This window comes from Macaca thibetana, chromosome 10, assembly GCF_024542745.1.
Source record: "Macaca thibetana thibetana isolate TM-01 chromosome 10, ASM2454274v1, whole genome shotgun sequence".
Taxonomy (NCBI): domain Eukaryota; kingdom Metazoa; phylum Chordata; class Mammalia; order Primates; family Cercopithecidae; genus Macaca; species Macaca thibetana.
In genome coordinates, this window is record NC_065587.1 from 43064379 (window position 1) to 43088055 (window position 23677).

The window sequence follows — 23677 nt, forward strand, 5'->3', positions numbered from 1 at the left end:
TTAAATCTTATTAAATAATGAATCTGAATCTGGGTCAGTGGTAATTTATAGATTACCTTCATTAACTGGATAAAAATAATCACCAACTCAACAGTGAGTCATAACAGCAATTTAAAAAAAAAGCTACAGCTTAGCACTAGTTGGGGTGTGAGGACATGTCTCCAATTATTTCCCAAAGATTCTGGAGATCGGCAAAAATCAACATGAATTCGGCTGGAGACAACTCCCTTTTTTTCCCTTTAACTTTTCAGCCCTTCAGGAGAAATGTAATCCATATGTTTCAGATTTGTTTATATTTAAACCATCAAAACAGGGTTTGTAAGAAACATTTGATGTCTGGGAACCCTTTCTCCTTTCTTTTTTAAGGCCTTTGGCCTTTGAATCAGGAAGTTGTCTTGTGCCAAGATGAAATGAGGCTGTCCCCGGTGGGAACACTGAACGGGCGCCCTCTCCCACCTTCTCATCTGCCCTCTGGCCACGGAGGTCTGTGGGATACCAGGGGATCTTCTCAACCCTTGGGACTCTCCAGAGGACGAGAAGACAGCCCTAAGGAGATGGCCTTGCCAGCAATGATCCACCAGGCTCGTGTCCCATATGAAAGAACAGCAGCTTGAGTTTATTGAGCATCTACTATGTGCCAGGCCCAGGTCTGAGATATTATCAATAACTCAGTGACGTAGTGCTTTTAACATCTCCATTTTATAGATTGGAAAATGGAGGCCAATAGAAATGAAGGGGATTGCCCATGAGTGCAAACTGGGGTGCAGCTGGGTTTACAGGTAGCATTTCAGATAAGGTACCTGAAGTTCAGCGTTTATTAAAACTGCCAAATGGGTTGGAATAAAGGATGGGCAAGATTTCGGAAGATATTAATTGCGATACACACATATGATGGCTTAATGTTACTGCAGCAATAAGGAGTACTGGCTACTCCTCCGTCTCTTGTGGGCCTCCCACCTTCCCTCTCCCTTCTTCTTTCCCTTCCTTTTTCCTTCTTTTCTCCCTCCCTGTTCCCATATGAACGGATTTAAATTGCTTCCCTGTCACTTTTTTGTGCGTTTTCTCTCAATAGAAACGTGGTATTTATTTTTGCATAATTGTAATCTTTCTGCACATACAATCTTCTATCCCTCTTTTAGCCACTTAATGCTGTTACCAAGAATGTTCCTGTATTATCAAAAAAAAAAATTGTTTGTTTTGAGATGAAGTTTTGCTCTTGTTCCCCAGGCTGGAGTGCAGCGGCGCGATCTTGGCTCACTGAAAACTCTGCCTCCCAGGTTCAAGCAATTCTCCTGCCTCAGCCTTTCAAGTAGCTGAGATTACAGGCGCATGCCCCCACACCCGGCTAATTTTGTATTTTTAGTAGAGACGGGGTTTCGCCATGTTGGCAAGGCTGGTCTCAAAGTCCTGACCTCAAGTGATCTACCCGCCTCGGCCTCCCAAAGTGCTGGGATTACAGGCATGAGCCACCGCACCCAGCACAAATGTTTTCTAAATGTCCCTTCAGTAGCTGCACGTGATTCCCTTGCACCATGGGGTCAGTGACCTACCCCTCGGGGTGAGCATTGAGTGGTTTCCATGTTTTTGTTGTTGTGCTGGAACCTGATGGCCCAAAAACCTCATTGTGCACAGAACCAAATGAAGAATGTGCTTTGATCTCGGTTTCGATTCTAACTTAGGATCTCTGGGGACACATTCTAGATTGATTTAAAAAAAATAAAATAAAATAAAAGTAGCTAGCATTCATGGAGCACTTACCAGGCGGCAGGCTCCCAGCTGAGTCCGTATAGTTACTGTCTCATTTAATCTTCGCCACACAGGTATGGCTAAAGTCCCATTTCTCACATGGGAAGACTGAGGCTGAGGGGTAGAAGTAACCTGCCTAATGCAAGCCAAATTGCCCCAAATTGCCACAGCTGGTATGTGGAGGCGGGCGTACTATATTTATTTCCTGGAATGGCCATAACAAAATTTGGTGGCTTGAAAAAAAAATTGTTTTCTCACAGTTCTGGAGGCCAGAAGTTGGAAATCAAAATGTCAGCAGGACCGGTTTCTTCCAGAGGTGGTGAGAGAGTCCGCTGGCTGCCGGCTTCCCTGATTTACAGACGCGTTGCTCCAGCCTCTGCCTCTGTGGGCCATGGCCTTTTCCTCATGCCTCTCTGCTTCTTCTCCTTTTCCATCTCTTAATAAGACACTCGCCATTGGACTCAGGGCCACCATGCTCCAAGATGATCTCGTCTCAAGAACCTTGCTATTTGTAAAGATTCTTATTCCAAATGGGTTCACATTCTGAGGTTTGCAGGTGGTTGTCTCTCTTGGGGGCACCCTTCAACCCTCTCCAGATGCATGGTTTCAAAGGGGGCTTCTTGGAGGAGGGAGCAGTCCAGCCATGACCTGGAGGGTGAGAAGGGTCGGTCCTGGGAAGGCGAGGGGAGACGTTCTGGGCAGAGGGCCTGGTGTGATCCTGCTGTCCCCCCTCCTCCCTTGCTCAGTGGCTGGACAAACAGCAGCAGTAGCAGCCCAGACCTTAGGTGGCCACTCTCAGCTCCGACAGTGACACTGAAAACCAGTGGGCAGATGAGTACGCTGCAGCCACCAACGAGCCAGGCAGCTCAGAGTGCTGTCAGTCTGAGTTGGGGCCATTGTCCTGGGGTAGGGAGATGCTTGAGTTCCAAGAGCAAACCGGGACAGTCGTCCCTACGTGGGGAGCCTAGCCTGGCGACAACCCCTTCCTGTCCCTCGGAGCTCAGAGGGTCCCTGTGCTCTGTCCACAAACTCTCAGCAAGAACACCATGTCGGCCAGGCACGGTGGCTCACACCTGTAATCCCGCCACTTTGGGAGGCCAAGGTGGGCGGATCACTTGAGGCCAGGAGTTTGAGACCAGCCTGGCCAACATAGTGAGACCACGTTTCTTTTAAAAATACAAAAATTAGCCTGGCGTGGTGGCGCATGTCTCTGGTCCCAGCTACTCGAGAGGCCGAAGCAGGAAAATAGCTGGAACCTGGGAGGTAGAGGTTGCAGTGGGCCAAAATCGTGCCACTGCACTCCAGCCTGGGCAACAGAGTGAGACTGTATCAAAAAAAGAACACCATGTTATTGTGTGTTGGTGTTCTGGTGACTTTTCTACTAAAATGAATTCAGGACACTGTTGGAGGAAGTGCAAATTGAGGAGGGCTTCAGGGAAAGCTCTTAAGTAGTGTACTCAGAATTTAAAATGCACGTCTCTTTCACCCCCAGCATGCAGAATGTATGCAATGGCTGTCCTCCCACCGATGTGCAAGGATCTGTGGGAACCTGAATGTTCAGGTTGGCAGCGTTTGAAGAACAAATCCCGCTCGGCCACATAGAAACACGTGACCTTGGCCAGCTACACCGTAACCTTTTTTGGTCTCAGTTTCCTCTTCTGTAAACCGGGGTAATAATGGAACCCACTTCCCAGAAGTTTCAGGGGAACTCCATGAGTTCACGAGTGTAAAGCGCTTAAAGCAGAGCCTGGCGCACAGCAGGGCCTTGAAAATGCTGGCTCGGCACACAGGTATTTTCTCATTCAACACACACTTGCTGAGCGCCTACAGTGAATGGAGCACTGTCCTCGGCCAGGAAGTACAGAAGGGAACAAGACAAGGCCCTTGCCCTTGGGGAGCTTCCAGTCCAGTGCAGGAGACAGAAGATAATAGGCCCATGTGTTGTGGACTATCGGGGAAGGCCCAGAGGATAAGGGACAGAGAGTGCTGGCACGGAAAGAAGGGCGCTGTTTCAGCACAGAGGTCCAGGGATTGCCTCTTAGGAGATAACATTTGAGCAGAAACTGGAAGGAAGAAAGGAAAGAAGGAGGGAGGGAGGGGAGAAGGAGGAAGTTCTAACCCAGTAGTTTTCCTTCTTTCCTTTTCTTTTCTTTTCTCTTCTCTTCTCTTCTTTTCTCTTCTCTTCTCTTCTTTTTCTTTTCTTTTCTTTTCTTTTCCTTTTCTTTTCTTTTCTCTTTTCTTTTCTTTTTTTGAGATGGAATCTCTCTCTGTCACCCAGGCTGGAGTGTGGTGGTGCCATTTCTGCTCACTGCAACCTCCACCTCCTGGGTTCAAGCGATTCTCCTGCCTCAGCCTCCCGAGTAGCTGGGATTACAGGTGCCTGTTGCCATGTCCAGCTAATTTTTATTTTGTTTTGTTTTGTTTTGTTTTTTTAGTAGAGACAGGGTTTCACCATGTTGGCCAGGCTGGTCTCGAACTCCTGACCTCAAGTGATCCACCAGTCTCGGCCTCCCAAAGTGCTGGAATTACAGGCATGAACCACCACGCTTGGCCCTAACCCACTAGTTTTCAACTGGGTGACATTGCCCCCCAAGGGACATTTGCCAATGACTGGAGACATTTTTTGTTGTCACAACTAGGGCCCCTGTAGTAAGAAATGTTGCTGGCAACTAAGGGAGTAGAGTCCAGGGATGCTGCTAAACACGCCACACAAGACATACCCCCATAACAAAAAGCTATCCAGCCCAAAATGTGCTGAGGCTAGCAAGGCCAGCTCCAACCTCCATTTTTTTTCTATGCCTATATATTTCTTAGTAACAAAAATGACATCACACCATACATTATAATTTGTAACTTGCTTTGTAAATGCAATGATATATTGGGAATTGTATATTGATTTTATAACTCTTTTTTTTTTTTTTTTGAGATGGAGTCTCGCTCTGCCACCCAGGCTGGAGTGCAGTGGCCGGATCTCAGCTCACTGCAAGCTCCGCCTCCCGGGTTCACGCCATTCTCCTGCCTCAGCCTCCCGAGTAGCTGGGACTACAGGCGCCCGCCACCGCGCCCGGCTAGTTTTTTTGTATTTTTTTAGTAGAGACGGGGTTTCACCGTGTTAGCCAGGATGGTCTCGATCTCCTGACCTCGTGATCCGCCCGTCTCGGCCTCCCAAAGTGCTGGGATTACAGGCTTGAGCCACTGCGCCCGGCCGATTTTATAACTCTTTAAAAGCTGCATCACGGTCCAGGATATGCAATACTATATAGTAGAATTTACTGATTTACTATTGATGGGCTTTCACGTTAATTCCAATTTTTCACTGTTGAAAACAACCCTGGCCAAGCACGGTGGCTCATGCCTGTAATCCCAGCACTTTGGGAGACCAAGGTGGGTGGATGGCTTGAGCCCAGAAGTTTGAGACCAGCCTGGGCAACATGACAAAACCTTGTCTCTACAAAACAAAAACAAAAACAAAAACTTAACTGAGCATAAAGGCACATGCCTTGGCTCCAGTTACCTGGGAGGCTGAGATGGGAGGATCGCTTGAGCCTGGGAGGTAGAGGTTGTGGTGAGCTGTGATCATGCCATTATACTCCAGCCTGGGTGGCAGAGTAAGACCTCGTCTCAAAAACAAAATAAAAAAAAACAACCCTGGCCGGGCGCGGTGGCTCAAGCCTGTAATCCCAGCACTTTGGGAGGCCGAGACGGGCGGATCACTAGGTCAGGAGATTGAGACCATCCTGGCTAACACGGCGAAACCCCATCTCTACTAAAAACACAAAAAATTAGCCGGGCGAGGTGGCGGCGCCTGTGTCCCAGCTACTCGGGAGGCTGAGGCAGGAGAATGGCGGGAACCTGGGAGGCGGAGCTTGCAGTGAGCTGAGATCTGGCCACTGCACTCCAGCCTGGGTGACAGAGCGAGACTCCGTCTCAAAAAAAAAAAAAAAAACAACCCTGTGATACATAGCCTCATCCCAAATCTGCGTACTCATCCATAACTCTTTCCCTAGGATCAATTCCTATAGAAAGAATTGTTGGGTTAAGGGTAAGCAGGCCTTGAAGGCTGTCACTGCAAACCGTGCAAGGCTGTAGAAGAGACCCCAGGCAGCCTGGGTTTGTATTTACCAGATGCTTGACCTTGGGCAGGTTACTTCATTGTGCCTTAGTGGCCTTGTCTGTGAAATGAACTTAAAGATGGTTCCTACCTCTTAACGGTGGTTTGGAGGCCTAGTGAATGAATGTAAGGCCCACAGCACAGTGACCAGTGCCCAGCCTGGGTGTCGCTCTGCAGAGAGCCGCCTAGCTCCACCTGACCCCCACTTTACACAATCAAAATAGTGAGGATCAAGACGGCCCTTTTCCCTCCGTAGCTGCCACAGCAGGAGTTATCGACCTCTTTCATCTTTGCCAATCAATCACCAAAACTGATGTCACATTTTAAAAACCGGTAATGTGCCAAGGAGTCCCCACCAGGCATGTGAGTAAAGGGGTAATTTGACAGGTGGCAAGGTGAGGTGGGGGGAGTTAGTGCAGTAGCAGCTGTGTAATGGGCAAATGTCCTGTCTGCAGTATCTGTATCTCCTCCAAGTAAATGCCTAAAAAAGCATCATCCGGCCGGGCGCGGTGGCTCAAGCCTGTAATCCCAGCACTTTGGGAGGCCGAGACGGGCGGATCACGAGGCCAGGAGATCGAGAGACGATCCCGGCTAACACGGTGAAACCCCGTCTCTACTAAAAAATACAAAAAAACTAGCCGGGCGAGGTGGCGGGCGCCTGTAGTCCCAGCTACTCGGGAGGCTGAGGCAGGAGAACGGCGTAAACCCGGGAGGCGGAGCTTGCAGTGAGCTGAGATCCGGCCACTGCACTCCAGCCTGGGTGACAGAGCAAGACTCCGTCAAAAAAAAAAAAAAAAAAAAAAAAAAGCATCATCCATCAAAAATCCAGAGTCTAACACAATCACATCCACTGGTTACATGGTTAAGATACACAGCACGCTATCTCTCAGTCACTGAAGGGCAAGTAGGTTTATGAGCTGATCTGCTCGACTGCACATTATAACACTTGTGGCTGCCTACTTTAGTCAAGGCAATGAGTTTTTCTTGGGAGTGTAAAAGTACACCTATTGAATAAATAAACTGAGATCCTTACCTCACCTCATATGGCAAAATGTATTCCTGGTGGACCAAAGATTAAAATGTTAAATAAGCGAGTAAATAAATAATGTAAATAATGAAACTAAAAGGAGTAGAAAAATAAGTATGAATGAATATTTTATAATCTTGGGGATAAAAAGAGTCTTGAAGCATGGTACTAAGGACTAAAACCATAAAAAATATTTTTAATTACCTAAAAATTAAACTCTGAATAGCAAATAAAAAATTATAAACAAGTTGAAAAATAACTAAATTGGGAAAATATGAAAAAGGTGACAAACATATGGTATAGAGCCTTAATATGTAAAGAGTAATTGTTAATCAATAACAGAAAGTCAAATATACTAATGGGATGTAAACAAGCAAATACCTAAACAAGAAATACAAATGACAAAGGTACATGAAAATACAACCACTTCAACTAATTCAGTGCCTGCCACATCATAGATGTTCAGTAAAATAGTTGTTTGTATGTGAATCTGTCCTGAGTCACACGGTACAAGCTCACTGAGCCCTTATCTGGAGATCCAGAGAGTCAGGACAAGCACAAAACTCAGCTCTGTTCCCAGGCCTGCAGAAAGTCACTGCAGCAGCTACTGGAGAAGTCCTTGCCACTTACTAGCTGTGTGACTTTGGCAAGTTCCTTAACTTCTGTTTGCCTAAGAAGTTGAGTAAAATAATAAACAAGGACAATAATAATGCCTACCTCATAAGACTGTTGCAAAGATCAGCAAGTTAATACACGTAAAGTACTTAGAACAGTGCCTAGCTCATCAAAAAGACTCAACTGCAAAGTTCAGAAATAAAGCTAACTGGGAAGCAAGGAAACGCCCATCCATTCATTGATCGGCTCATTCGACAGTTAGTCAGTGCCTAGCATGTGCCAGGTATTAGCATGGCCGTGATGGATGCTCATGGCACAATAAGACAGAAACTGAAGCAATCACAGTAAACAAGAAATGATCTGTGATAGGGAAAACACCTTGTTGGTGAAGGAACCCCAGACTGGGTGCCTGACCTAGTCCCTCCTCAGGGGAAACGTTCAGGAGAAGGAGCGTTTAGAACGGAGCCCTGAAAGTTAGGTAGGTGTTTTCCAAGAGAAGAATGTTCCAGGCATAGAAAGCAGTCAAGCAAACTCTCAGATGTGCAAGAGAATGCAAAGCAATTTCAGTCCATGTTTTCTCACAATGTAGCCCTGTCATTAAGGGAGTGGGTTTGGAGTCAGACTGTCCAAAGTACATACAGGCTCTACCAACTTTCCTGTGGTGTGTGTGTGTGTGTGTGACCACAGACTCTTGCTCGATTTTTCTCTGTCTCAGTGTTCTCGCCTGTAAAATGGGGATAAAAGTGGTGTGTCTCCTGGGAGTTGAGAGGTTTGCTGATTTCAGACACGTGACACACTTATTATGGAGCTGGCATGTCAGGAAAGCACATGGACAGACCCCTAGGCTGGAAAGAAGACCTTTGAAGGACATTTAAAATCAGGCATAAACTGACTCCTAAAGGCCACTGCTCCTGAGTGAGGAATTTCCACAGCCGGAAGCTGGCCTTCTCAAATCACCCTCGGGATGATTCTAATTCAGGGTTTCTCAGCTACCTCACTGTCGACATTTACAGCCAGATTATTCTTTTTTTTTTTTTTTTTTTTTTTTTTTTTTTTTCTGAGACAGAATCTCACTCTTGTTGCCCAGGCTGGAGTTCAATGGCACGATCTTTGCTCACTGCAACCTCCACCTCCCGGGTTCAAGTGATTCTCCTGTCTCAGCCTCCCGAGTAGCTGAGATGACAGGTGCCCACCACCACGCCTGGCTAATTTTTATATTTTCAGTAGAGGTGTGGTTTTGCCATGTCGGCCAGGCTAGTCTCGAACTCCTGACCTCAAGTGATCCACCCATCTCGGCCTCCCAAAGTGCTGGGATTATGGGTGTGAGCCACCGTGCCCGGCCAAGCTAGATTATTCTTTAACTTAGGGTAGGGTAGGGGTTGTCCCGGGCACTGTAGGATGTTCAGCAGCATCCTGGCTTTAACCCTAGCTGCCAGTATTGAGCTCACCACCACCACCACCACCAAGAGTAACGCAGTTTTGATCACCAAAACTGTCTCCAGACATTGCCAAATGCCCCCTGGGGGCAAAACCACCAAATTGGGAACGACTCCTCCAAGGCAGTGCAGGATCTTCTGGGAAAAGCCCGGCTTGGTAGGGTCGTCCCTTCTGCACCAGAAAGAAATGACTACGCTGGTGATCGACTGCTCACTGGGTGCCCACAGGCCAAATTCAAGCCTCAGATGTGTTTGACCCAGGAGACATTTAACAATCTCCTTCAACGAGCTGACAATAGATTCTTAAAAATCAAGCCATTTCACATAAAAATCCAGCTTTCTGGCTTCTCTTGAAAAATGGGGATTCCTGGTAACATTGGACCCACATTCCTCATGCAGCAGGAACAAGGTTGTATCTGCTGCACTCGGGGCACAGGCTTCCTGTTCGCCACAGTCCTCGGCACTCTCCACTATATGCGTCCTATATTTGAAGGACCAGAGTCACTTTCTTTCTATCCAATCCCATTTCCACATTTATACAACCTTGCTGGCCGCTGAACATGTTTGAATTGAGATGTCCTGATCTAATGCGCTTGCCTGCACACACACACATTTGCACACATATACATATATATACACACGCACACAGCCATGTAAATATATAAACACATACACACATGCACATGCATATACATATAACAACACACATACACATATGCATCATGCATAGACACATAAACACACATATACATTTACATACATACACCTGCACATATGCACACACGTATACGTGTGTACATGCATGTACACACATATACACATACATACATGACGCTACATACACATAAGTACACACATACATATACACACACATGAATATACACATACATACACACATGCATATGTACACACACCTGTGTGTATAGACATATCTATGTGCACACACACATGCATGCACACGGACTCTCACAGCCACGCAGACCCCATGGCTCACCTCCGCCGTCCACCGCAGCCCAGGGCACACAGCATCCCTGATGCACACACCTGGATGTCAGGCTCTGACCTTTGAAGTCACGACTCCCACCACGGGGGCTCTTTGAGTGTCACGCTGGATTGATGGATGGGACAGCTCAGCTCTCAGAAACTACCGCGTGTGTTTATTATGGCAATGAGTGTGGGCCGGGCCTGCTTCTGGCTTGTGTAAGTGTCAACTGGTGACAACATGTGCTCTACAGAAGGCAGATGTCAAGGGGCTGGGGGAAGTGGAGTCACCGCCCGCACTGTGGAGACCACCCAGAGGCAGCACTCACACTGGCCCTGGCTTCCCCGGCCTTTGGCGAGAGAACTAAAGGATAGAGAGGGAGACGTGGTGCCACCAGGACAGGCCTGCCACAAAGGCTGCAGCCCGCCGTGAGCCAGGCCAGGAGCAGCCAGACATTGCCCCCTGAGAGCTGCTTGTGCCTGGAAGACTCCGCCAGCTCCGGGCAATAATTCAGTTCCATTCTCTCCAGAAGATTCCCAGGTCCCGCTCCTGTCCGCCTTGAGTCCACATCTTCAATCAGCTGGACAGTTCCTCACCTCTGCTTGAATAATAGTGACAATGTACTGAGGTCTGACAGGTACCAGGCACTTTCTGTTCACTTCAGATACACGATCTGGAGTTTTCACCGAAACCTATGACGAAGGCGACTTACTATCCTGATTTTGTGGAAGTATAAAGAGTTGTCAGTAACTAGGATTTATTGGACACTTAGTATGTGCTGAGTACAACATCAAGCACTTAGCAGACATCATATCAATTCATCTTTTCTACAACCTTTTGAAGGACGATCTGTTATTATTCCCACTTTAGTTTTTCTACTTATTATTATTTTGTTTTGTTTTGTTTTGTGAGACAGAGTCTCGCTCTGTCGCCCAGGCTGGAGTGTAGTGATGCCGTCTCATCTCACTGCAACCTCCCCCTCCCAAGGTCAAGCAACATTCCTGCTTCAGCCTCCTGAGCAGCTGGGATGGCAGACGTGCACCACCATGCCCAGATAATTTTTGTATTTTTAGTAGAGATGCAGTTTCGCCATGTTGGCCAGGCTGGTCTCTAACTTCTGACCTCAAGTGATCCACCTGCCTCAGCCTGCCAAAGTTCTGAGATTACAGGTGCGAGCTATGATGCCCAGCCTTATTCCCACTTTATAGTCAAAGAAATTGAGCAATGATTTCAGATTATCTGTCTTTGTGTTGTTCTTTGTTTGTTTTGTTTTGTTTTGTTGAGACAGGGCCTCACTCTATCACCCAGGCTGGAGTGCAATGGTGTGATCATGGCTCATTGCAGCCTCAGACTCTTGAGGTCAAGAAATCCTCCTGCCTCAGCCTCCCAAATAGCTGGGACAACTGGTGTGCAACAACATGTCCAGCTAATTTTTTAAATTTGTGTAGAGACCTGGGTTGCCCAGGCTGGTCTCAAACTCCTGGCCTTAAGTAATCCTCCCACCTTGGCCTCTCAAAGTGCTGGGATTACAGGTGTGAGCCACTGCACCCAACCAGATGATCTCTTTCTTTTTTTATCTCCTCCTCATTTCCCCTTCTTTTCTTCCTCCTCTTCCTTATTCTCTTCCTCCTCCTCCTCTTCCTTATTCTCTTCCTCCTCCTCCTCTTTCTCTTCCTCATCCTCTTCCCCCTCCTCCTCTTTCTCTTCCTCATCCTCTTCCCCATCACCATCATGAAGGCTGAGATTTATAGAGCCTTCCACATAACAAGCGCTGTGTCATATGGAAGACGATGCCAGATACTTGATGGCACCTTCTCAATTAATCTTCCCAACAGCCCTGTGAGGCAGACGCTTTTGTCACCTAATTCTTAGATGAAGGAACAAAGGCTCAGCATCACACTTGGAAACACCCGTTGCAGCTGGGACTCAGGGGTCAGTGGAGACTGTGTGTCACTAGCCTCAGGAGCTGTGGGGTTCCCAATAAGCATGATCAACACAGCATCCTCTGGACTCAATCTAACCCCAGGCACCCCCTCAACCAACGCCCAAAGACCAGGAGCACCCAGGAAGAGTGCAGAGGGGTGCTGAAGCAGGCATCAGGTCTCCAGGAGGCATCTCCACTGCAACTTAGACCAGGATTTCAGAAACCTCTCCTGGGAAGTCGCCAGGGGTCTCCTTAACAGGTGCTAAACCTTACATTGCAACTTCTAGAGTCTGTGAATTTGGCCCTGGAGAACTGTCATGGTTGCAGAGAGACCAGATACCAAGCACTCTAGATAAATAAATAGAAACAAGAAACACAATGACATTTGTTATTTTAACACCATGGGGTATTTTTCTGGTTCCAGAGCATTGGGAAGACCTGTACATTGCTATAAGCTACAAACTGCCTTCCACATTCCACTCTGAGGATGTAGCTGGGAGGGATCTGGCCAGAGCTGGGGGGCTGTGCATGTGCCTCTCCTTTGGCCAAACCCAAATCTTTCCAGGAGGCAGGATATAGGAACCAGGCTCTGGAATCAGCCAGATGAGGGCGTAAACCCAAGCTTCACCACCCACTTCCTAGTGGTGTGGACTTGGCAAATTATTTAGCCTCTGGAAGCTTCCATACCCCCAGGTGTAAAATGGAGCATAGCATGGTCATGAAGGTGCATCGAGCCAAAGATGTCACTCAGCCCAGTGACTGACACAGGAGGCTGCTGATCATTGCCGGCCGTTGCTCATGCTGTCCACACCTTTCCTGGGCTAGGAGGCCCCTGGTAGCATTTACAATTGTTTATAACACATTTATGTTATTCTAAAGATGGGTGTTTTCCATTTCCCACTTCCTACCTCTCTCCTTCAAATCTGCAGCTTTTGAAAAACTCAATGTTATTATAACGAACATTGCCAACTAGAATTTTAGGATCTAAAAAACCGAACCAAGTAAACTTTGGCAAAGGAGGGAAACTTCTCCCTGAAAGATAGAACTGTTCAGAGAAAATTTTGGAAGCTTAACTTTATTCCTAATTGAGGCAGAATTTTCTCAGCTTCACAGATATGTATCAAATAATTATAGCTCAACTGCTGTAATTCAGCACCTGGGCTATGGTGAAATTATTTTTTAATGCATCACTTGAGCTGTTTGATGTTTGATTTATGCCTGGATGTCAAGGCACTAAACAGAGATCTAACACTGTGTCCCTAAGGCAGCTGCTATTGCCAAGTTGAGGGGGGTTGGTGTGTTAGAGACTAGATATTGCTTACCAGTGGCATGACCAACCACATCAATGATCCTAGTTGCCTGGAACTAAGGAGTTTCCTGGGATGCAGGACTTTCAGTACTAAAACGGGGGAGTTCCAAGCAAACCACAATGAATCTGTCGCCCAACTTACCAAATATATAGTCTGGCCTTTTTCCAAACAAGCAAAACCGTATTTTAATCAGGGCAACAATGCACCCTACTCTAAAAATCTGGATTTCCCAGCTTCTCTTGCTGCTACAAATGATCACGTGATACAGTTCTGGCCAGAGATATGAGTAATGTCCCAAACGGAGATTCTGAGGAGCTCTTTAAAGGGGGATAATTCAGCAGGTGCCTGTCCTCTTTGATCTTCCACTTCCTTGTGTTCTCTGCCTGGAATGAGGGTATGATGACTTGAGACCATGAGGTGACTTGAGTGTGGATACTATGCTTCTAGGATAGCAGGACAGAAAGCAAGGGGCTCAGGTCCTTGATAATATTAAGAAGCCACCTTCCCGTCCTGACCTTCTCCTTTTACATAATTGATTTAAGCCACCCTTTTACAGGCTGCTATTCATAGCAGCCAAATCTGTAAAGTGACCAACTATCCTGGTTTGCCTGGGATTGTCCCAGTTTTAGCACCGAAACCCCTCAACCCCTGGCAAACCAGGAGAGTTGATTACCACGGAATGCGATTCCTAACACATACAGTTAGGATTTGAGGGCTGGGTGGATTCATGTGGGAGGAAGTTTCTAAGGACAAACTGATCCTGAGGAGGCTCATGGATGTGACAGATGGGATGCCAACTCTCCTACCCTCACCAAAGGGGATACAGGCCAGGCCAGAGAGAACACACATTGCTCTGTGCTGGCATAAAAATAAACATCATGAGCAAGTGCAGCCCCTCACAGGTAGACAGCACCTTGCTCAGCACAAAGCACCTGGAAAGCAGGGTGCAAGACCATCAGTCTCCTTTCCTCCCTGAAGAAATGGTTTTCGAACACCTGCTATGTGCCAAGCGTGGTGCTTAGCTCTGGAAACAGAGTGGGATGTGAAAAAAATCAGTGCTTCTAACCCTTCTTGGGGAGACAGACAATGAAAGATCAATAAGTAAATAAATACATAATTGTAACTAGAATAATGGTTGTAAAGAAAAAGATGTAGAGGTATGTAGAGGAAGCAGGGCATCAGAGCACCTACTTAGATGAGAACAGGGAAGACTCCTCTCAACCTAATGAGTGAGTAGAGATTGAAGAGAACGAGTCAGTGACTGGCATAGGCAGAGGCCCGGAGGCCAGAAAGGGCTTTCTGAGTTGAAGACACAGGAAGGAACCGTGGCTGACACTAGTGAGGGAGGGGACAGGGAGGGATGAGCTTGGAGAGGGAAGGGGTCACATCCTGCCCACTTGAAGGTCTGATTTTCAGTTTCCCCACTTGTCAGCTGTGTGACCATCAGTAGTTGGTTAACCATGCTGAACCTCAATTTTCTCACCTGTAAAATGAGATCATCATGGAGTGGTTTGAGGTGAAGAAACTGAAATACAAAGTACATGAGCCATAGAGAAAATGGTAGCTATCGTGACTGTCTATCCCCAGAAGGGAATAGTTTTCTCAGGGGAACGTGATTTCGTCAATGATACAGAGGAATAAAATGACACCGCCTTGCCAAAGCAAAGCTTCCTACAGGGAACCTCCTGGAAGCTGAGCTCATCTTTATGGTCCTGGCAAGGGCCTCCCCGAGTTCCTCCCACCCTGCTCCGCCCCCACGTCGCGGGAGGCAACCCCTGAACAGGTAATTATAGCTGTGAACACAAAGGAAGGCCTATACCTCCCTTTTTCTTTATTTCTGGAATATTCCCCATCCCCTACAATTAGCCTCCCAGGCAGCGAATGGGTGGAGTCTCTACCAGTTTTCAAATGGACACCAGGAAAGGCAGGGTGGAGGCCGGGATGTCCTTTTGATGCAAACGCTGCTGGCTTAGGGGTCACAGGATCCTTAGGGGTCGCTTTTCCAGCTTGAAATTTCTGTGGCCCATGGCTCCTGTGCTTGAGTGTTGCTCAGGCCTGCTGGGCTCGTTCCACCCACTCAGACTGGCAGGCTGCTCTCTGCTCGTACTACTAGCACAGATGCCACGCGAGCCAGGCATGGAGTGGTGAGGGGTATGTGAGTGAGCATGGAGTCCAGCCAGGTGTGCTGGCTGTGGCAGGGCAGGCACTCCAGGCGCCAGCTCCCTGCAAGGCTGCAGCTGGACCAGGTGTACCACAAGCAGCTTCCACTGTGGGCACTGGGGAACATGGTGGCACCTGGAAACTTGGAGACGCCAGGAACCATAGAGTCTCAAAGACTGTCACAGCCCAGGGTTGAGTAGCTCCTAGGTCTGGGATCCCCAAAGAGCCACAGCGCTTCATCTTTTCTCGTTGTGGGCAACGTGGCAAGTCAGGGGCATGTTTCAGTCCTATTTGTGTTACAGTTTTTTCAGTCCTGCCATTCCTCAGGTCCTAAGTGCTTATCCCATGTCCAGGGAGAATGAGGTATGCGGACAACTGGAGAGCAAGCAAGGCAGAGAGAAGCTTCACTGAGTGACAGAACAGCAGCTCTCAGGAGACCCAAGATGGGTAGCTCCTATCCGCAGGCAGTTTGTCCTGACGTGTGTCCAGCTCTCAGGGGAGAGGAGACCCACAGCGGGTAGCTCCTTTCCACAGGCAGGTAGTCCCTATGTCTCTCTGAGTCTGGCTGAGTCTGGGGTTTTTATGGGCTCAGAGAGGAGGAAGTGCATGCTGGTTGGTCCACAGGTAGCCATGGGCAGGTCCGCAGAAGCACCATAAGTTTTCTCTCCAGACCATGGACTACACCTGGAACTGACAGCCTGGCCCCCAGGCTTCAGGCAGTCCCTGGCTTGGAGGTTTCACTGGGACCCACCCCTTTCCACCCTGAAACCTGTCTGCCTCTTGCCATCTATATGCCATCCACAACACCCAGGCTGTTTGCACTGAGGGATGCCTACAGGCCTATGCCAAGCTACCCTCAGCCCCCCACCAGCCTCCCTTCTGCGCTCATCAACACCCAAAGTCTGGAGGGGGCCGAGGTGGCATGAGGGGCTGGCATGTCAGTGCCACCCCAAGTATGTGCACACCTGGCTGGGTTGTGACAGCACTCAGGCTCAGCCACAACTTTGCTTTGAAATTGGAGTGGGCACTGGGAGCAGGGAGAGACCAGGGAGTGACAGCAGGCACTTCAGAGCCTGTGGGGGCAGGGGCAGGGGCCGGGGCAAGGTGGGGCCCTTCATGGGCCCCCGAGAGCACAGGAATGCCTGGGTCTGGAGCTGTGGCTGGGCAGCTGCAGTTGTGCCTCGGAACGTGGGGCTTCCACACTGCCAACACGGTAGCGGGTGGGGTTCCCACCTATTCCCAGCTCCTGTCGACTCCATGGAGCACGTGGCCCCAGCTGCATCTCCCTTGCTGCAGCTGGCATCCCCACAGTGACTGCTCCAGACAGGCCATTGCTGCCATCAGCTCTAATGCTCAGGCCAGCCCTGCCCTGCGCAGGACCCGCTGGTTTTCCTGGACACAGGATGGCAGCAGCCCAGCTTCTCTGTAGGAACAGCTCAAGTAGCAGCAAAAGCTCACAGCTTTGCTCTAGCATTTTTCTTATAGTATCTACTGGACCAAGTGCAACCATGAAAATTTCTGAAATAAATTATAAGCCCAAACCTCTTTCATTTTTTCTCCATACAGGACTTTATGAAACCTCTGTAAATGTGCCTGGCTTGCCTTTGCATCTCAGAGGCTGGATTTTGCTTTCTGTGGAAGGAGAAGCCACTGAGGGGCCTGGATGGAGATCTCTGTTTGGTAGTTACTCAACCCCAATGACTCCGTGACTCTCAGAGCCCCTGCTCAGCTGGACCTCTCACTATCCTGACTCTGCACTCCTCTGCCTTCTCCTACAGACATCTGTCCCTGGCTTTTCTCTTCATTCCATCGTGTCTGCCTCTGAACTCCTGCACATGGCTTTTGTCCTAGGCTGGGTGCCCCAGAAGCAGACCCTGACACCAAGACTCACAGGCAAGCGATCTGTTGAGGACACGCTCTCAGGGGAGACCTCTGGGAAGTGAGGGCAGCAGGCCAGGAGTGAGAAGAAGCCAAGCAAAGGCGAGGCTCCAGGCAGTCCAGGGAGAGTGGCTGCAGCCTGACCCCTCAGGGAACTCTGGGCCATAATTCACACCAGGGAGCTTTCCTGACCAGGCGCCAGGGATCAAGCTCTCCTAAGCCCTACCAGTTATTCTCTGGATAAGGACCACCCTGAGGGTGTAGACTCCCACATACTTCTGGATCTCTGGACCTGCCCCATGTAGTTCTGATAGCCTGACCTAGTTCTCCAAAGACTAGTCATTGGAAAGGGAAGCACAGAGGCAGTGATGCAAGACAGGTGAGCCCTAAATTGAGGCTTAGACTACCAGGATTCTTGGCTTCACCCAGGAAAGTATTCAATGGTGAGCCAGTGGTAGGATAGAAGCAAACAGCTTTATTGAAGTGGCAGTGTTACAGCTCTGTGCCTGCTCCTTTAGAGCAGGGCTACTCCATAGACAGAGAGTAGCATCTCAGGGCAGTTCTGCATTCAGATTCATACCTACTTTTAATTGCATGCAGATTAAGGGGTGGTTTATGCAGACATTTCTAGGAAAAGGATAATAACTTCTGGGTCATCGGGTCATTGCCATGAAAAGAGGCAGTAACGCTGAAGTGTTGCCATGGCAATGGTAAACTGATGTGGTGCCCTGGTGGGCGTGTCTCACAGAAAGCTGCTTCCACTCCCGTCTTTGTTTTAGCTAGTCCTCAATTCGGTCTGGTGTCCAGCCCTGTCTCTGGAGTCCAGTCTAGCTTCCTACCTCAGTGGAAACATGTGGAAACAATACAAGGGATCTGCAGGGATCTGGGTGGAGCACCACTCCCCTCTAGCTTCCTCCCACCTGCACATTTCATGAGTGAATATTTGCCCTCACCTCATGCAGATTGCAGGCTGTGAGCTCCATGCTTACATCAGACCATTTTATCTTCTCCATTCCAGAGCCCAGCTGACCCTCAGTCAGTAGTGAATGAGGAAATAAATTTGTCAGAGAGGGTGCTCCTGAGACCTAGGACTGGCTGAGGTCAAGGGCCCATGCTTTGGGGGTGCTCCCAGCCCAGGTCTGCCTGATTCTGACTGAGCTCTCCTCCCTACTTTCCCATTCTTTACGTGTTTCACAGCGGGATCATGAGGGCCATAGGAGAGCACCAGTGAGGTAGGAGGCAGGACTTTATTCTGGACCAGATTGGAGACTGGCTGAAACAGGGAAGAGGCGAAAGCTACTCTCCGTAAAACATGCCCTCCAGTGCCATGTCAGTTTACCATTGCTATAGCAACACCTGGAAGTTACTGCCCTTTTTGATGGCAACAACCCAGAAGTTACCACCCTTTTTCTAGAAATTTCTGCATAAACTGCCCCTTAATTTGCATCTAATTAAAAGTGGGTATAACTATAACTGCAGAACTGCCCCTGAGCTCCCCACACACTGCCTACGGGGTAACCCTGCTCTGCAGGAGCAGTCACAGAGCTGTAACACTGTTGCCTCAATAAAACTGTTTTCTTCTAGCACCCACTCACTCTTGAATTCTTTCCTGAGCAAAGCCAAGAACCCTCCCAGGCTAAGTGCCAACTCTGGGGCTTGCCTGCCCTGCATCACCCCTCTAGTACTGTGGTTTGCTAAGTGGAGTGCCCCAATCAGCAGCACCAACATCATCTGGGAACTTGTCAGAAATGCAGTATTTTAGTCCCACCCCCGACAAGGAATCAGAGATGCTGTGGGTGGGCCCAGAAGTCTAAGCTTTAACCAGTCCCCATGTGATTAAGGACTATGGCTCCAGCACAGTGTCAGGGCCCCAACAGGGATAAGGGGGTCACAGTTAAGATCGTTGCAGCTGAAGTATCTGCAGTGGTGGGTGTTAGGGGCATCTAATCCCACATCTGACCCTGCCTTTCCACATCCCCTCCAAAGCCCACCCGTGCATCCACCCATCCACTCACCATCCATTCATCCATCTTACCCATCCAGTCATCCACCCATCCATCTCTCCTACCCATTCATCCATTTATTCATCCATCTGTCTCACCCAGCCACCCATTCATCTTTATTCTTCCATTCATCCACCCATTCATCCACCCATCCATCTTACTCATCTCCCTACCCACCTATTCATCCATCTTACTCATCTACCCATCTATCCATACATACATACACACATACATCTCACCCATCCATTCATCTCACCCATCCATCCATTCATTCATTTATTTATCCATCCATCTCACCCACCCACCCATCCATCCATCTATCCATCCATTTACTCATCTACCCACCCATCTATCTATCCATCTCACCCGCCCATCCATTCATCCACCTATTCATCCATCCACCCACCTACCCATCTATCCATCCATTCATCCATCTCACCCATCCACTCATCTATCCATCCATTCTATACTTATGTGCCAGGTACCGTCCTAGATGCTGGGGACACAGTGATGAACAACACAAGGGCTGGTTCCAGGTGTTCTGCTCACACCGATTTTGAAGAAGCAGCAGAAGCCCACTCAATCCATCTCAAGTTAAAGGGACATTGTTGGGGAATGCACAGATTCTGAAGGCAAGAAATACACTGCACCCTCTGGAACTGGGACTGGGGGCCAGGAACCAACCTGCTCTGTATGTGTCGTAGGAGCAACATGTTCTCTCAACTCTGACTCTGTCCCTCCTGGATTCCTTCTTCATCTCTCTCTCTGTTTCTCTTTCTACTCTCCTTATCTCTGCCTACCTGCTTCATTCTCTCTTTTCCCAACCAGCTTCCTCAATGTATGCATCTTCAGCTTGATCCAGCCTTGACTTCCTAGACTTATAATGACCTCATCTTTCAGCACAAGGGTCTACCCTACATGGAATCTCTTCTCTGAGTCTCTTAGTTCAAGTTTCCGTGAGAGGAAATTTTATTGGCTTGGCCAGACTTATGTACAGGTGGTCTCAAGGTCAGGTGTCCACCCCTTGACCAGCTAGGTTGAAATGTGGGATTATTTAGACTAGTTGATGCCCACTCAACAAAGACTGTCTCTGATTCTATGCTTTTTCTCTTACTTCCACAATCAGTATCTCTGTCAGGAGGCCTTTGGGCACAAGTTTCAGGAACCCCTAACTTAAAACAAGGAATGTTATTATTTCCATGGCATGAAGTTGAGAGACAGGGCGTTTCCGGTGCAGAAGGAAGAACATCTCAGGGACTATATCAACCCTGGTTCTTTCTGTTTCTCTGCTCTGCCAGCCTCGGAGTCTTGGCTTTGCCTTTAGGCAGTCTTCCTCAAAAGCTGGAGTGAATTTGCCACTGACCTCCGGGTGGTCGTGAGGTGGCATTTCATGGGTAGTCATGAGATGGGCATTTCAGGTTCAGTTCTAGACAACCACATTCAGGGGGAGGAGTAGAACTCTGCAGGTTGGCCCTCACAACTCATAGCAGAAATGGTTCAGATGCACTTTCCTTCACCACACCTTGGAGGAGGCAACAGGGCCACCACAGCAAACCTGCCACAAGATCTAACCTGTTTCTCTCAGTGTTTTCCAAAGCCCCACCCTACTTCCTCAACTGTCCCCTTCTTGTCATTGTTTGTGATAACGGCACTGTTCTAAGCAATCCTTCCTGCCTTCTGTCTGCCACCCTGCAAGGGGCAGTCAGACCAGTCTTCCAAGGTTGTTGTTCTATATGCCACTTTCCTACTCAGGAACCAACTATGACTTGCTGTTACCTACTGCATCCAACTGCAACACCCCTGTTGAACTTTCAAGACCCTTCAAGACCAGTGACCCTCAAACACAACCTGTCTATTGGCAATTAGTCCTGGCATACCCTAAGTTCTACCATTTCATCAAAGCAGACTATTCTTGGATATTGACTAAACACTGTGCCAATTTCTACTTCCTTGGACTTTTCTCAATCTTTTCCTTCCACCTGAAACACCTTCTCCTCTTTTCTATCTACTAAAGACCTATGTGCATCCTTTAAACATGGTTATAAGAGACACTGGTCACAGGACCAGCATCCAAGCGATCACATAGGGAGAATGGAAAAGACTTTGAGGCTCGGTGACTTAGGTTTGAGTCTTGTCTTTACCAGGACTGCGCGATCTAGGCATGTCAAAAACCTGAGCATAAGTTTTCTCATTTTTAAGATAGTGACACCATGACATATTTCATGGTGCTGCCTTGAGGGTTAAAAAAACAAAGCACACATAATTAGGGAGTGTGCAGCACATATTAAACACTCAATAAACAGCAAATATGATGAGAAAGCTCCCAAAGAAGCAAACTTTTCATGATTGTCTCTGTTGCTGTTTCTATTGGAAGCCTCTCTTTTTCCTAGCCCAGTTCCTGATTTCTTATTTCATCTGCCTTAGAAGCTGGAGTGAATTTGCCATGCCTCTGGGTGGCTTCATTCTTGGGTGTGAAGCAAAGAAGTTGCTGCCCAACAGATGCACCGGGCCTGTATTCACACTTGGGCTTACCCAAGAGCCTGGCTAAGGCATGGGGTCTGCAAGGCTGGTTGACAAGTGAGATGTGTACCCAGCTTGGAAAGACTGAGCTTCTCTACACTTCCTGGCAATTTGCTCCCCTTGTATGATTGTCTCTGGATGTCCTTTGCCCACGGTCTGCCTCCCAAGTCTGCTCAACCAGGTGACAATTGCAGGCACCAGCTCTAAAACTCACTACCAATAGCAACAAGGAAAGACTCATCCCTGGGAAGCAACACTGAGCAAGAACCCTGCTCAGAAAGGTAGACATGGCACTGCCAGTCCTGACCATGCTCAACCCTCTGCAAAGGACGACAGAAGCTGCCCATCTCTGGGACATCCTGGGGTGGAACAAAGGCTTCTGGTTCTCACTTCTCTCACTACTGCTCACAGCCCACCTCAAACTCAGAGGCCAATGAAGACAAGCGTTTTGATGCCATTAGCCCTTAACAAAAGCTAAACATTACCACCAGAGATCTTGCCTGAATGGGAAGATTCAAGACTTATGAAAATGCCCTCAAACCCAAAGATCCCCTTGGGGATCCTCCTGGCGTCAGCATCCTAAGCCCATTCTGAGAGTCTTTCTGCATGGTTGGAAAGGAGGTAAGATGGGCTGGGGAGGCACAGTTGATACAGGGGTGATCTAGAACACAGCCCAAGGCCTCTTGCTCTCTGGGAGACCATGGGCTCATTGTTTCAGCTGGCAGAGTCTGCATGGTTAGATCACAGCGAGAACAGCAAGCAGATTCCACCTTCCCTTCCAGCTCAGATTCAATAGTGACTGTCTGGTGCTCTGGGCTGAGAAGATTTCTGTAGCTGAATCTCGGGTTGGCAGCACTGCTGCTACTGCTGCTAGCTACCACACATGGAGCTGTACTAGATGCCAGACAATATCAAGTGCTTTACATATATCCCATTTTACTCTCACAACAACCCTATGAGATAGCATTATGTATGTCTGCTTTGTATATAAGGGAATGGAAGCTCAGCGAGGTTAAATAACCTGCCTTAGGACACATAGCTTGAAATTGAAAGATTCTAGATTTAAAGCCAGGCAGTCAGGTTTTGGAGCAGAAACTTTGTAACTTCTGCACCTTGTGGGGTGCTAGAATCGATTAGTGATGTCTGCCACAAGTGCCTACATGGCAGTAGTAGAACATATGCTGTGAATTTGGCATCTCTAGATTTTTCAGTCTCTGATTCAGGATTCAAAGGCCCTAAGACTTTGCATCACCCTTAGATCTGAGCCACCATTTCCATCATCAGCTATTTCTTCAGTAACTCCATTTATGTTCAATGCAAATGTCATTTTTAGCATTACTGCTTTTCATTTCTTGGCTGCTCTTTCGTCTTTGTCCCTGATTCTCTCTTTGGATTCCTCACTTTTATAAAATGCATGTGGGCTTATCATGGGGAAACAAGAAGGCAACGCAACTTCAAGCTTTGCTGTCTGTGTATGAACTGAATACAGATGGGCAGTGACCAGTCTTTGACAGACTTTGAAGCAGTGACGTGATTGGTCATGGATCATGATGTGCACCTGTTATTACGTAGTAATTTGTGGGCTGTCAACCTAGCAGAGAAGTTTGTAATTTATGCAGTTATGCACAGTTAACAAACTGTGGTAACTTAAAATTGAGCTGTGTTGTTGGAGAACTGGAGTTATTTAACTAAAACGTGGTGACCGACATCTGTGCATATGGAAACTTCACAAAGTGAGGACCTTCCCAAAAGGAGCCCGTGGAAAAAGACCAGCTCCCAAAAACAAATCTGACAAGGAAGGCTTGCCTTGCTTGCCTCTCTCTGCCTGTACACACTCTGCCCTGACTCCAAGATCGCCTAAGCCCTGCCTCCTTCAGGAAGGCTTCCTCTATGATCTTTCCTTTTTCACAGCCCTACAACTACTTCCATTTGGAAGCACTTGGTGGTCTCAAGAGCAGCCTCATT